The 15794-nt window shown below is 45.4% G+C and overlaps 1 protein-coding gene across 1 annotated transcript in view; it reads left to right on the forward strand.

Moving 5' to 3' along the window:
- Nucleotides 1–10715: 10715 nt before the first annotated feature.
- Nucleotides 10716–15794, forward strand: part of LOC110493725 (homeobox protein OTX1 B) — a 44001-nt gene continuing 38922 nt past the window's right edge. Inside the window, exons 1-2 of the mRNA XM_021568145.2 lie at nt 10716–10911; nt 11134–11179. The gene's annotated coding sequence lies outside the window, so the exon portion shown is untranslated. The remainder of the gene's footprint in view (nt 10912–11133; nt 11180–15794) is intronic.

The following is a 15794-nucleotide window of genomic DNA, read 5'->3' on the forward strand; positions in this document are numbered from 1 at the left end:
TTCTCACCTGCTACTGAACATACCCTGTAACTGTAGTAATACAGGCATAGTGTTCTCACCTGCTACTGAACATACCCTGTAACTGTAGTAATACAGGCATAGTGTTCTCACCTGCTACTGAACATACCCTGTAACTGTAGTAATACAGGCACGGTGTTCTCACCTGCTACTGAACATACCCTGTAACTGTAGTAATACAGGCATGGTGTTCTCACCTGCTACTGAACATACCCTGTAACTGTAGTAATACAGGCATAGTGTTCTCACCTGCTACTGAGCATACCCTGTAACTGTAGTAATACAGGCATAGTGTTCTCACCTGCTACTGAGCATACCCTGTAACTGTAGTAATACAGGCATAGTGTTCTCACCTGCTACTGAACATACCCTGTAACTGTAGTAATACAGGCATAGTGTTCTCAGTAGCTACTGCAACTCTGTGGGGCTCATAGTGATAAGTGGACATTGAATCTTATTCCCAACCCCTGTCACTGAATTGGCTAGATCTTCGATTCCATTTCTAAAATATTTGCAGAACCATTTTCGAGCTATGACTTGAGATACCTCTTGATACAGTAGTTTGTTTGAGGTCAGTTTCCCTTGAAATGAATGAGGAGATAAATTAGACCAAAAAACGACAACATAGCCTAATCAGTTCTCAGGGGTTCTTGAGGACCAGCTTTTAAACTCAATGCCAGATTGAACCAATGACATGCTGTCGACCTACCAGTTCTGTATGTGTGATGCTGCAGCCAGTTAGAATAGTCTATAGGGGGCAGTGCACCGCCTTTTCTTGCTACACCCTCTTCTCTCTCCTCCCAGTGCAGGACTTTAATCATTCTTTGGATACAACAATAGGAGAAACATTTATAGTCATATCCCGGTAATGAAAGAGGTGTCTCGTTGTCCTCTTTCATTTAACACATTGTCACAACCCAGAGCCCTAATCTCGCTCTCTGACGGACAGTTGCATCCTGGGAAAGAGGCGCATGTCATTGTTTGAGTGAGTCAAATCTGTTAAGCCCTTATTCTTCCGAGGGGTATTTGCATATTCGGAAGTATTCCTTTAGTGGCGGGCCAAATCCTCCTTATATGTGATGTGATGCATTTTTTTTGTATCATTTGTGAAGTATCTACATGCGCTATTAGCGCTGCATTATACCGCTGTATAATCTCAGAGATAAGATGGGTTCTCTAAAGTGTAGCATTACGCCGGGATGAAACACCGCAATTTCAAGCAGACTCAAAGGGGCTCAAATGTCAACGGAAATGTCAAGTGCTTTCGCAACGGCCGAATACCGGAATACCTTTTCTTTATCACCACCACCACCATCACTATTCCTCACTCGGCCTGGACTCTGTAATATGTGATAACACCAGCTCCCTCTGACACACCTGGCCTCCCCTCCCCCTCCCTCACGCCTCCTCTGATTTATCATCAGGATGGCTTTCCTAATTCCACAGCGAGACTCCGTCCGTTATCTACGCTTTGGCGTTCAGCGCGGCGAGGTACGTGGCCCAGTCTGGCATGGGCACCACCGCGGGTCTGTCTGTGTCGGCGTCAGGCGGTGCAGCCCCTCAGGTGTCCCTTCTGCGCATCGGGGCCTGGAACGGCCACGGTAACATTGTTTAGTTCGGGTGGTAACCTGGTAACTGATAGAATAGAGTAATGGAGGTATACTACTATGAAGACGTACTACTGCAACCCTACGAGTGAGCCTACCATCTGTCTATGTACCTATACATGTACAGTATGCATGTATACGCAACGTAGACTGTCATTCAGAACCGTACTCTTTGTACTGTACCATATTCATGAGACACAACCGTACCATCGGCTCGCTTCTCCCTCCTCTGGTTCATTCCAATGCCGTATCAGAGACGGAAGACATTTTCAGAGTCACTTTGCATCTTTTCTGTGGCTGTGTTTGTCTATTTGTTTTGTTCTTCCCTGCTGTGTATCTAAGCGTTGATTTCTGCCGGCGAGGGACACATGAAAAGAGCCATGGCACGAACAGAAAACAAGCCCTCAGAGACGGGGAGGATGAAATGAAAACACAAGGAAAGGAAACGAGGCCCAGGAATAAGCTGCGATTAAACCGCAAACAATCAAGCAGGCAGGGACGAGGAGTTGGAGAGAACAAAAACACAACAATGCAAGCAAATAAAACGGGCAAACATGGAACGCCGCGTGTTTATGGAAAGATCTTGGCGAGGACAAATTACACCAACTGCCGATTAACAGAGCGGCGTGCTTTGAAGAAAAAAAAGAGTAGGAAAAATGTGTTTTGTTGGAAATGGGAATCGTTTCTTTGACAAAGAGATGTCATTGGATATCATTGTAGGAAATGGACGCCTCTGTAAGTGTTATCATGCTGTAGCTGCACTAGAAAACAATACACCAACAATCCTGAACCTGTTTTCGCCCGCCATTGCTTTAAAGACCTGTAACATTTCAGCAAAACAAATATTATTGCGTCATCTGAAACTGTCAGCATTCTTTTGGCACTTGGGTCTTATTGGCCTCGAAGCTAATCTCTCTCTCTACGTCCTACAGTAGAGAGCTTGGTCAAAACTCTTCAAGTGGAACGGTGGTGGTGTTTCCATACAATTGACTGCGCTTCTGAAGTCCTGACACAAGGTCCCTTATGACAGATGAGGGCTTTTTAATGGTCTCCATGTGAACGCACTGGACTGGTTCCTCTTAATTAGTACTTTGTCTCTGGTTAGAAGTGACCTTTTCTTTTGCACTTTTACTCTGTTTCTGTCTCTCTCTCTCCTTGGTTATGTGTGGCTTTGCCCCTATACTATACTGTATAGTCAGCCATTTTGACAATGCCATTCCAGCAAGATGGCCCTTTCTGAATCGCTAATTCGTTCCAAAATTGGCCCCTTTGAATTCCTGGCCACTTTATGGCACAACCTTAAACCACAAACCCATCCAAAAAGCACAACCAGCAGTGTCCCCCTGTCATCCCGCTCTCTCTCCCAGGCGCTACCATGGTTTCTCTGGCATGTCTAGAGAGCGGCTGCAGCCATCGCCTCCTCCATTTGGAGAATCAGAGATGACCTTTCCATGAATAAAGTCAAAGAGGATTAAGGCAGAAGAAGCCTTCCCAACGTCGGGCGAGGGGACCGGCAGATGCAACCTCCTCTGAACGTGGCTAGAGTGTTGATGCCTTCGCCGCCTGAAGGCAACGCTTACGAGGGCTGTGTGTGTGTGTGTGTGTGTGTGTGTGTGTGTGTGTGTGTGTGTGTGTGTGTGTGTGTGTGTGTGTGTGTGTGTGTGTGTGTGTGTGTGTGTGTGTGTGTGTGTGTGTATTTAAATGTTGTGCAAAAAAAAAGACAGACCTGGCTCCAAGTGGGACGATAGGAGAAAAGAAAACAGTCAGAGAACATGTCTTCTTGAGTTGCCAAAAAAAAAAGTATATTTTCAAAACTCCTGCCAATCTTTTATTGAAGATATACATTGAATTATTGCGGCAATCATTAATCCGTTCAATTTGAGGCGATAGCATCGCAACCTAATATCCTTATCTGATTTATTGGCCACTCCTATCTAATCCATAGGTTACAAGATGTACGAACATGGGGTGTATTGCGTTAAGGAAAAGATCTGCCCATCACACACTCAGGATTATAGCAATTGTGCTTAGCCTACCTTTATTCACAGCTGAACTAGAGCCAGGATCAGGGCTGTGTATTGACACCCCTGCCTTTGATCAATCTGAACTGAATCTTATTTCTTCATTAGCATTAATGCATTTGGCGGATATTGATCTTTGATATCAGACAAACGAATGATAACTGATCCCCTTATATATGTTGATTCTTCCCCTCCATTGTCCTCAAATCACCACCTGCTCTCATTGGGTTGCTTTGTGTTGTTGGCCACACATCGCTTTGTACTGTGTGTGACGCAGTATACCTAAAAGCTTTGTCAAAACTGGTTTTGGATCAGTCCTGGATCTCAATCGCAACAGAAACCTTTTGGGGTCCACTATGGCAGTAGATAAAGTGGGCGCCTGTTCTGTTGTATTCATTTGGCAGAGTCCTCATTGCCTTAAACCGAGTCAGAAGCGCAGGCCTCCCCGGTGGAGTCAAAGGTCGGGCTGCTGCTAATCTGTGCAACATTAGGAGAGTAATCCTCGGGGTTGAAGCTTGACTGTTAACAGTTTTCTTCTTCCCTTTTGTCTTTGTGGTAAGTGATCTTGGAAGATTTTGAGGGATGCCCCTGGTCCACAGAGGTAGCATTAATCGTGGGAAAGAAATTCTTCCACTGCTACTACAGAATTGTGATTGTGGTTTCTTAGTTCTTTGTGTTGTGGTTTCCACTGCTATAGGCTACAGAATTTTTTTTATTTTTTAGTTTGGCAGATATTGACATCTTTTCACCTCTAAACCACCTCTCTGGACTCGGACTGATAAGAAAATGAAGTTCCACAAACCACTTGGACGAAGGAGTGGGGAGAAAGAATGATAAATATATAGATATATCCTCCTTTTTCCTCGACCTATACCAGCTAAACCACCTGCTACTCTACAAAGAGAAATTCCCAGGCTTAGGGAATGAAAGAGCCCTTCAACACAGTGGGTTTTGTCTCCTTGTGCAAATGGGGAGAAGCAGGGCATGTCAGATTGACGTGGCACTTCTTGTCATTCAACACAAGTTTTCGGCTTAATCCCCCTTCTGAATCCACTTCTTGACTTCAGTGTCCGTGGGTTTTATTTCTGCGGTCTTCATATTTCTAAACGTCTGTTTTCAGTAAACAGAAGTAGTGTAAGAAGTAGATACAGAAGAAAGGCAGCTTTCTGTTCTGTGTGTGTCAGGGTGTGTGTGTGTGTGTGTGTGTGCTTGCTTACACAGTTCCTGTGTTAAGTGCTTAAAAATCACCCACAATACCCACGCACATCGGTATAGGAACGCTTTACAAAGCCTTGTGTAATCTTCCTTTTTGGTGGGTCCTTAGTTTCATCTGCAGGGGATTACTGTACGGCTTTTTTTGGGGAATCTGCAAAAGAGGAGGGATGTACAAAATGGCGGAAAAAGGAAAACAAATTGTATCGTAATCTCTCAAGAGAAAAGGACGCTTGAGTGAGGGAGTCCCATTGACCCTCCATCTTTTTTCCCCCCTTCCTGAAAATCCCATAATCCTTCATGTTTGATGTCTCAAAGCTAATGGCGTTTATTAGGACGGCCCAAAAGGCGCTTTGTCCCCGGCATGGTTGCCGTTGAGGTTTTGAATGACATTGCGGAGAGAGAGCGGGTAACTTTAGCTTAATCTGGGCTTATCTGGCCCCGACGCACACACAGGTGTGTGGCCCTTAAGCCCAGGGGAGGCAGGCCTTCTTCTGCAACCCACCACCAAAGATCAATCCAGCTCCTCAGGCCAGAGACATCCAGAGGAACATACACACCGCACCTTTAACCCAAGACGCTTTATCCTCCTCGTGGATTGAAGTGCTCATTATCACATTTTAATTAAATTACGGCCAGTGTTCTTTCTCAATATCTCTTTCTCTCTCTGGTAAAGAAGACCCAGACCGAACTTAAACTTGCTTGAATCAGTTTTTGTCTTGTGAGTGAATGGAGAAGGCAGCTATACGGGGTTTGATTGTACCCTCCATAATGGTTTGGTTTCAGGCCTATACCTTTCCTTTAAAGCTTCTACTTCATGACATTGCAGTGGACGATGACTTTTGCCCTCTTTACATAAGGCTCCTTAAAGAAACGTCTTTGCCTGTGTGTGTCCATTACATTATACCAGGCATTGTCTTTGAGCTTTTGATGACCTCATTTGCTGTATGTGGTAAATTGGTCACAGCTAAAACTATTTCAGCACTAATTGTTTCATTTAAGATATCATATGTGCATCAAACTTGGATGCCGTTGCTGCTATGCACACTGTGTCCATTTGGAAAATGTAGGCCTATAACATACATCAACGTGGGGCCGAGGAGTGCTGACGCTCTTATTGGATTTGGAGGCCGCTCCTTCAATAAAAAAAATGAAATTCCCATAATTCAATAGCAGATATAAAGGCCACCGGCCCAGTGATCCATAAACACTACGGTGATGAGGTCATCTTCTCCAGCTTGCGTGTGGAGAGTATTAACTAATTAAATACAGCAGTGAAATAATAGTAGAATACATTCACAATTCAAATATGGCTTCAATAATGAACGATACATGTTATTTAAGTGCAATGATAGGAGCTGGCAAGCATTGTAATCAATGTGTTGTGTACAATTTTAAGAGAATAATCCTACATATCTGTAGTGTGTAAATCTTACCCACCAAAGCATTAAGGTGACTTAACTTTAGGTCATATGTTTTCTGTCAAGGATGTAACCTTCAGGGGTCGACTTTCAAACCCCTCCCATGCACATAGTAGAAGGGGTGGGATCCAAAGGAAGACGAACAGTAATATGTGTCAGACCATTTTCTCTTGAAACTCCTGCACCCCCTAAACTGGGGAGTTTAGGGTTCCTCGTCTGCCTTCCTTCAGCATTGCCATTGAGTTTGATTCCCGTATGGTCCAATATGATAGATTTACTGTATCCGGTCTATTGACTAATTAACTACAATTTAACATCCTCTTTTTGGTGGTTTCATTTTCCTCGAGGGCGACCTGTCCGCTTAGCCACTGTATGCTCCATATCAGTACCTTCTATTTAGATAGAAAACAGACGTTGAGAATAATGTCTAGATAATCCAGGAGTAGACTCAATCTGGCTCTGGGAAACTGACCCCATACGATACTTGTTCTATTGGACCTTTCTCTCATTTGTCTCCCTAGCCCCCAAATCACTTTCCCTCGCTGCCCCATCTCAGTAAATGATGAGTCGTCACTGGACAGGACGATAGCTGGACCGCCTCCATTCATTCTCTCTTGACATTTTGTCACCTCTAACATAATGACTTTGGGTGACCAACAGGGGGCATTAGCCAGCAGCTTTAAAATGGATGCTTTGATATCCCTAAGCTGTTGGTGTAAGCTTCTCATATCAGTGACAGAGGGAGATGAGCAGCATTTGCTGCTATTTATGATCAAGATTACATTTTGGTCAATTACCTCTCTCCTCCCCATCCTATCATTTATGTGCACTAGTATCCTATTGCTGATGTCGGTGTTTTGTGTGTGTGTGTGTGTGTGCGTGTGCAAGCCTATAGCGTGGCTATGTGCGTACGTGCGTGTGCATTTTTACGTGCATGTGCTTAGCTACACGTTTTCGTTTTGGGAAGCCAGAGCATAGTAGACGTTTGTATGGCATAACAAGATTACACTGCAGAATCCTGGCTCCCAGGGAAAGAGCGTCACGTCACCCTCGGCCTTTTTCTCTCGCCGTCTGTCTCTCTTTCACCGGGCTTAGACGCGCTGATCTCAGATACAACCATCCTCTAATCCAAGCCTTGATAAGGCTTCAAAGCAACATGCCATGAATAGCGTGTTTGACATTATCCGTGGAAATACGCTGGTTTGAACACATGACCCCCTCATTATGAGGACCCATATGTTCTCCTACGCCACATTATTCCACTGAAGTGTTAGCTCTTTAGACTAAGCACGCCTGCAGGGCGATACTCAGTGCTTATTACTGTTAGATGAATGTGAGGATCTTTTCAAGGTGTTAAAATGTCAGGGCCTTAATCAGAAATAACACATTGCGGTGACGTTAACCCAGGTTTCTGCAATATTCAAAATGACCATAGAAAAAGTGCTCTCCACATGGACTCTGAACAAACTACAATAGAGCACATACAGGACAGTATTCAATTCAATTGCGGCGGCAGGGTAGCCTAGTGGTTAGAGCGTTGGACTAGGAACCGGAAGGTTGCAAGGTCAAAACCCCCGAGCTGACAAGGTACAAATCTGTCGTTCTGCCCCTGAACAGGCAGTTAACCCACTGTTCCTAGGCCGTCATTGACAGTAAGAATTTGTTCTTAACCGACTTGCCTAGTTAAATAAGGGTAAATAATCACATTTTTGGGGCAATCATTGCTGGTAGGCATAGTAGGCGTGTAGTCTATTATCCTGTGGTCAAACTGCAACGTTACTCCATAAAAAAGGACTGGATGTTCAGTATGGTCCATGATGTTGAGACAGCCTGCACAAAGAACATCTGTCAGCCCCACTCTCCAGAGCAGGCCCTGGGCCCTCTGTGTATCAAGCAGTGAGGGGGTCTCCCCTGCCATGTGCTTGTCATGTGCCATGGTAATTGTGGCCCATTGTCCTCAACCGGACTCCTGCCTTTCCCTTTTGATGTGAATACACTAATTTCCTCTTTTTCTCTCCCCCCCCCCCCCCCCCCCCCCCCCCCCCCCCCCACCGCATCCCTCTCCATCCATATATGGCCCTAGTGTTTCTCCGAGCAGCCTTTGATAGTGGCGCAATAGCGTTAATTGTTTTGTACTTTTCTGCAGCCGGTCCTCGTAGGTGGGCTCAATAATCTATACGGACACCAAAGCCTAGACCCCCATGCAATGTCAGGACCCCCTGCTCGGAGAAAATAGGTAATTAGTGGACCGTTGTTTAAAATGACGGACGGGGACCCTATCTCCATTCTCGTCACTTTTTTTTGAAGGTATTGGACGTCTCGCGTCTTGTCGGCGGTCGTCGCAGCTGGAAAACAAAGTAGGAACTGTTTCCGCACGCCGCTGGTCCCAAGTAGCGCCTTTGATTTCGTAAATTGTCTCATTAAAGATGAGACTGGAATCACCGTGGAGACTTGGCCCGAGTGGGAATTTGCCCTCGGTGCTGAAGAGCTGTTAGCACATCGGAGCGGCAGATTCCCAAGGCTTTAGGCCTGGGCAATTAGGCCTGGGAGTCAGGGAGGCAAAGGCATGTGCAAGCAAGGGGAGGGAGGGAAGGGAGAGTCCAGGTGAGCCTCCTCCTCGTGATCACTGGCATGTTAGAATTAGTTTAATTGGGGCTCCGTTTGATTTTCACCGACGACAACCCTCCCCCCACACACACTCAGACGCACTCACACAGACAGACGCACCCAACTCCACCCCCGAACTTAATGGCAGAATGGTGACTTGTCAAAGTTGACAGCGACCTCGATGTCAGAGAGAGGGGAATGGGGAGAGGGGGGTAGTGAGAAGCCCTTTGAAGTGTGGCACCCACTCCTTTTGCCCCGCCTACTTTTGAGCACAGCATTTTCCTGTCTTTTTCTGGAAGAAACGTTTGAAAACAAATTGACACCTGGCCTTTGGGTCTTCTCCTCTGCTCCTCTGAGACCACGAGGTATTTTGCTAATGTCACCTGCAGCAGGTGACTTCAATGGGATTATCGCATTTCTCTTCTTGAGGACGTGATTAGACATGGTGTGGTTACCTGAACTTTTCCCCAGGTTGTCAAGACTTTACGTGAACTTTTAACTCTCTTCCAATGATGTGTTCATCCTGAGGTGTCTGCTTTGTTGAATTATCGCCAGTCCTTCAATAGTCCTAATTGGGACGGTTGGTTGTCATAAGGTAATGATAAAAAGAAGAGGGAGAAAGAACCCCAACTAATTTCCATCGGTGTGTCATGCTTTCTGGAAATGCACATTTAAACAGGCCAATTAGGGCCGGCAGACCTCCCCAGTCATCACACGCCGGTCGGTCCTCGGCACAAACAAACACACCAAGGACCCTATTATCCTCCTTCCATCTCAAAGGCAGTCGAGCAATGTCTCTCCTTAAGTAGTGCATTTTAAGAAGCTGTACTATCTAATATTCTGTCACTCTCACCCACTCATGTTTTTCTCAGCGTACTAGAGGCAGGTTTCGGCTTTGTGCTCTTCCACCACCCCCACCCTCCCTCCCCCTTCCCTCCTTCTTCTCTCTGTTGAGGAATCTGGCCTAAATGAAAGCACATAGTTGGTGCGGGGGACTCATCGGGGCCTGGGCATCGGGGTGTTTCGTGCCGCCCCGTCAGTTGATGTTCTTGAATTGGTTTGAAGGGAGATCAAAGGGTCCCTCCGATCGGAGAGCCTGCTGTCGGAGAGAGAGAGGCTGCTCCCTCGACCGAACCCGCGGGCTCTGCTGATCAAGCCGTCACATGTGCCTTCCGTTTCCCTCCGCCCTGGCAGGGAGCACCACTGCGGGGACGAACATGGGAACATTTTTTGTTTTTCACTTTTGACCTCTCCTGGTGTGTTGACGTCTGCTGAAGCGCGATGACGTCCGTTTTTCTTTTTCTTCACCCCACATTGCACCTCTTTGCGTTGTTTTGGGGGTTGTTGCCAAAGCTCATTTGGTACATTGTTGACTGAATTCGCTCTACTGCAGAGAGCACTGTTCATTTTCTTAATCATGTTTCTCAGATCTCTATGTTGAGGGACCCAGTCTTCCCTCGTGTGACATTACAAATCACATTCCCTCTGTAAAATGTTTGTTCTGTTCCTCATGAAGAGTGTGCATCATGAATGCACAACCACCCCTACCATTTGCCTCCATGTTGTCTACCCCCAGCCCCCTGTAACCCCTCCAGCCTCATCCCCCCCCCCCCCGCCGTCCCGCCGCCATATCATCGGCACACACACACGCCACATCATAATTAGGCCGTGTACCGAGTTCCCCGATAACATGTACAGTTTATTTCCCCGTCTTAATTCCTTATCAGATGCATTGATCGTGCCGCGCCTGCATTGATCTGGGGCCACTGTCTGGAGAGCAGCGATAAGCGGTGGCTCGTCTCCCTCTCCCCGCGCCTCACCCTCGGTGTTCACCGCGCCTCCGCGGGCCGGAGGGGGGAGCGGAGGCCCGGGATTAGCACCTTATTAGCTTCACAGGAGGCTTCGCATTTTTTTTAAAGCTGACACCTCGACAGCCGCGCCGAGGCTACGTTACCGATGGGGAAACATGCACACCGGCTCGACTCCATGACAATACGCGCTTCAAAAGGCTCAGAGGGATGAGAGGTTGGCTGTTTTTCATAGACGTTTTTTTTTTTTCCTCTTTAAAGATGTGCTGTATATTTACATAGAGTGACACTTCAATACGGACACAAACCTTTAGCAACTATTGTCATTCTACCTGTTCTTCACCGAAGGCAAAACATGTATTAGCAATTCAAATTCTAAATGCTTTAGATGTTGATCTCAGAGCGATATAACCATTTGCGCTTATTTTCGTTGTTGCAGGATTGTCGGTGGCACGGTCACACACAGCGACAAGAAGACTGCTTGGGTGAGTGTCATTTCAGACCTACTGTCCATGAAGTGCTTGTTTGCAATAAGCTTTGCTCTTGTTTGCCATTAGTCTTAGACCCGGTGAGAACAGGTGACGTGTATGTTTGCGTTGAAAGGAAGTGGTGATAAGTGAGAATTAATGCACAAGCACACTCCCCACACTATTTGTCACACACACACACACACACACACACACACCCTCTGTCTCTCTCACACACACACACTCATGCACCAACACAAATGCACAATCACTCCTATCTGATCAGCGAAAGATGAACTAGTGTCATTCAGGCCCCCACAAGACAGAGGGGTTTGTTGACGGTTGGGTTTCTCTCTGTCTATGCGTTGTAACCTGCCTTCGTTAAGCCCCAGCTAGGCCTTAAAATGCATCCGTTGCTCCCCGAGGGGAGGGTTGCACCACCAGAGCCTCTGGGCTAATGGCCATGAGCGGCCAGCCCATTAGGCCCCTGTTATTGGGACTCCCTCATTAGCATCTGGGCCCATTGTGTGGCCAAACAATGGCAACAAACAAAACATTAACATGGAAATGGGCGAAATGTACCTAATTAGTTTTCTGTGCTTGTATTGTTAAGCTCTAAAAAGATAGAGCTAAATTGCTTTGGATTTCAACGAGCTTCCAAAGCCCCCCTCCTCCGCTGTGGTTTCTGGAAAGTCACAGAGAAAGAGAATGGTGTGTGTCAATCTCCACTGGTCTATGACTATTGTAAGGACAATGTAGCAACATGTCATAAAAGGAAAGTACATTTAAAGAGTGATTTCTGCATAGTCCATTTCCTGGTTGTAAAAATTATAATGGTTCGCCTAATTTCAGTTTATATGACTTAACAAGAAAGTATAGTGCAGAGAATCATTGGGACCATCTAAACCGCAGTGAAATCTATTTTTCATAACCAAAAATATTGTATTTTCAGCTGTTTGAAACTGGTGTACAAAATCGAAAGTAAGCAAAAAAAAAAAAATGTAAGAACGGGAAGCCTATAAATAGTGCACATAAAACAGATATACCACTTCTTAGACTTGCTTTCAATGCAAATGACAGATCTATAAAACACATTTCTATGTGAATTTGCTTGGGTCGCCCAAAAAGTTACATATGGCAGCTTTAAGTGTTATATATGTGAACATATTTCTTATACATAGTATTGGCATGGCTATTAATCACATCACATCTAAATGTTAGGTCTTACTGGCAAGATGAATACAAGGACTGTCTTACCTATATAGTATAATGCTCCTGTGTATTATGTTCCTGAAGTGTTGTTTTTAGTGTGCATTCATTGGTCTGTGCTTTATACAATTGTGTTTGTCATTGTCTTTGTTCATGTGAAGTTCTTGGGATGTTCGAAGAAGATAACTTTCTGTCAGCAGTTGCTATTTTATGGAAGACCTTTATAAGAGTACGGTAAGTCAAGAGGGCCTTTCTCAACAGCAGTCCTTGTGCTGAATGAACAACCTTTTGGTTTGTGGAATGAATGACCTCCTTCCTCCCAAACGCACCCTGGGCATGTTTATTGAATTTCTTGTCGGCCATCTTTGTTTACATCGTTAAGGCAAAGTGGGAATCCCTGGGCTCACACAGAAAGGGATTAACGACACTTCGCCCATGACCAAACCAGACCGGTGGTACAGAAGAACGACCAATCTTCATAACCATGACCAGCCCTGTTTAGCATTCAGCTTGGAGACTTGGCCCGTTTCCCTGATCATGTTTTATTTTGACCATCTCGCTCTTGTTTAGTGTTGTTTTGACTGTCACTATCCGGGATAATATTCCCTCAGTACATCACAAAAAGGTGGCTGTAATGAGAGAGAGCAGAGAAAATGATTTCTCACTAGCTCTATTTTTGACGTTGTCTCTGGCCTCCTTCCCATTGAAATAGAGACGCATTGACTGACAGTATCAGCTTGTTAATTAGTCGTTATTGGTTGTCCTGAACAAGCTCTTTGACTGGGGAGCCCTTACCAGTGACCTTGGTAACCCCTGGCCATTCTACCTCAGACTCCAACACGGTGGATGGTCATCATTAACCGCTCGTCAATCACCGTTAACACACTGCTCTGCCAATCTGCCTGCCACTACACAGCCGGCATCCACACTCTGCTCTTTTTGTTAGCGCAGTCTGCTGTATGGGCCAGTTTTTTTAACCCGTTTTTACTCTTTGATTGGGCCAGTTTTGGACCAGTTTAAACTCTTAGATTGGGCCAGTTTTGGACCAGTTTAAACTCTTGGATTGGGACAGTTTTGGACCAGTTTAAACTCTTGGATTGGGCCAGTTTTGGACTACTACCAATCCTATATTTTCCGGATTGCTGACTGTCTGGACAACACCAAGGTAAGTCTAAAAAAAAAGGTACAACTTTATTTTAGTTTTACTATCCTTTTAAGTGTCTTGGATTGGACCAATTGGGACACGGCTTTCCTGTTATTATCACCTACTAGCCACCTGGATTATTCTATTGATTGTTCTGGAGCCTTTGCATCACTTTCCTGTGGATCCCAGCAGACCCAGCTGATGATGTCTTTAACTCTCCCTAACATCATACACGAATCCTGGACCCAGTCAACCCATTTTCCACCCAATCAACAGAGGATCATATCAGTATCATATGCATGGTCTTCATGATCCCCTCTGAATGATATTCAATACCTCCAATTGAAGACTGTGCATATCATTACAAGAGGCACCCCTGAGTGATATGATTCACGCCTGTTCCTGTGTAGACACTGGACGTTCTTAACCCCCTCAGATTGCTCCACTACTCTGTGGTGTTTGCATCATTAGGCCTCCAGAGGGCTTGGGGGAATTTAAACAAATACCATTTGTTTGAGTGGCCTCTGGCACCCGAGCGCTTGAGCCAGAGGTTTATCTCCTATGCCGATGAGCAACTGACTGCCGGGGAAGGTTGCAGTGTATATTATGGTTTTAGATTAAAGAGCAGCAAAGCTCAGGAACAAGGCCTAATCCCACTCCTCGGTGCAGCTCACGGAGCAGTCGTGTTGACCGTGACCTTTTTGGAAAGGGACGATTTGGTTGAAGATGCCCCCAGGATTGTGTGTGGGGGACAGGCTGCCAGTTAATTGATTTTAAATGTAGAATATTTTTTTTTTGCTGTCAAATCCCAGCAGGCTGAAGATCGAAGTCTTCCTCTCGCTCTCTCTGTCTCTCTCTGTCTCTCTCTTTGTGCTCTAAATAAGGACAAAGCTCTTTTTGTTGCCGTTTTTTGTCACCATGTTGATGGTGTTATATTTAGATGTACTGTAGTTCCCTTTCCCCCGAGATACACAGCCCGATTCTATGCAAAGTCTTAGGGCCTTGAATGTTTCTTTGTGGGGTTTTAGGGCTAAAGGAGGAGGATAAACAGCTTCCCTGTCCCCAGGAGGAATGGGTATCCCCATGCCCCTGGAGGCAAGAGAATGGGGCTTGGGGAGAACCCTCCTCCGCCCTCCATTGGTGATTGTTCCTATGCTAAGGGCCACTGCTGTTGTTATGTTGTAGGTTGCATAGGGCCTGATAACTGCCTGTGTCACACTGCAGCTCGCCTCATTAGTCACGCACCCTAGCCCCAGCGTGATTTACTATCAAAACACATTGGTGTGTGTGTGTGTGTCTGTGTGAGAGTTATTAATGTTCATCGTTAAAATGAAACAATTGCAGCTGCTTTAAATGTGGTTTATTGTGTTAAGAAAACATAGTAGAACAATTGTAATTGATTCAGTTCAACTACCGAATTTACATGACAGTGTTCAATTTTGTGAAGATACATCATTGAAATCATTACAGCCAATGCTATGCCAGATCCTAGGAGCCATCCTTAGTATCTCCTCGGGGAGATACAGCAAGGTTAGGGAATTTCCCTACCTGCCCCAGTGAAGTGGCACAGGGTTAATAGGTGTTCAACCCTCCCATTATCCAGGAGCGTTTGTGAATTACCAGCCGAGTGATGTTTACCATTGATATCATATATATGCTAATTTCGCCACTTAATTAGTGGGGAGGGGCCGGCGGGCGGGGCAGCAGGAGGAGTGAGGGAGGGGGCGATCATGTGTAAAATTGATTTGTGAGGGGTGATATTTGATAGACCGCAGGGGAGTGGAGGCTCTTTGGAGAGAGAGCAGGCAGGGGGTGCTGCCATGGGGAGTGGGCTCAGAACAGAGACTCATCATAGAAGAAAGTCAGACTTTTATTTAGGTCTTTCCTCCATCCATGACTGTTGAGGTGTAGTTTGGCAGAAACAAAGTTGTGTATCACAGTTAAACCTATTTTTCTGCCTGCATGAATATGATATAAAAAAAAGATGACGGTATGAGGTTTTTGATTCAGGGCTAAGTTGAGTGATTTAACATTCTACTTTACATAATTAAGTAGGTTTTTGCACAATTGCCCTTTAAGGGTATTGTGGCTGCTTTTGTTGTCCTCCATATTAAATAGTAATTGGTAATAGTTCAATTTCCTAATCGTTGGTTGGGGAATTCCCTCTCTAACTACCGTTAATTACAGTAGTGCCTTAACGATGCTCACCAGAGAGCTCAGAGCAGCCAGCATATTTAATTAACTTGTTAGTCTTTCATCAGGGGTTACTGGAAAATAGCA

The sequence above is a fragment of the Oncorhynchus mykiss genome, chromosome 17, assembly GCF_013265735.2.
Source record: "Oncorhynchus mykiss isolate Arlee chromosome 17, USDA_OmykA_1.1, whole genome shotgun sequence".
NCBI classification, from domain to species: Eukaryota; Metazoa; Chordata; class Actinopteri; order Salmoniformes; family Salmonidae; genus Oncorhynchus; species Oncorhynchus mykiss.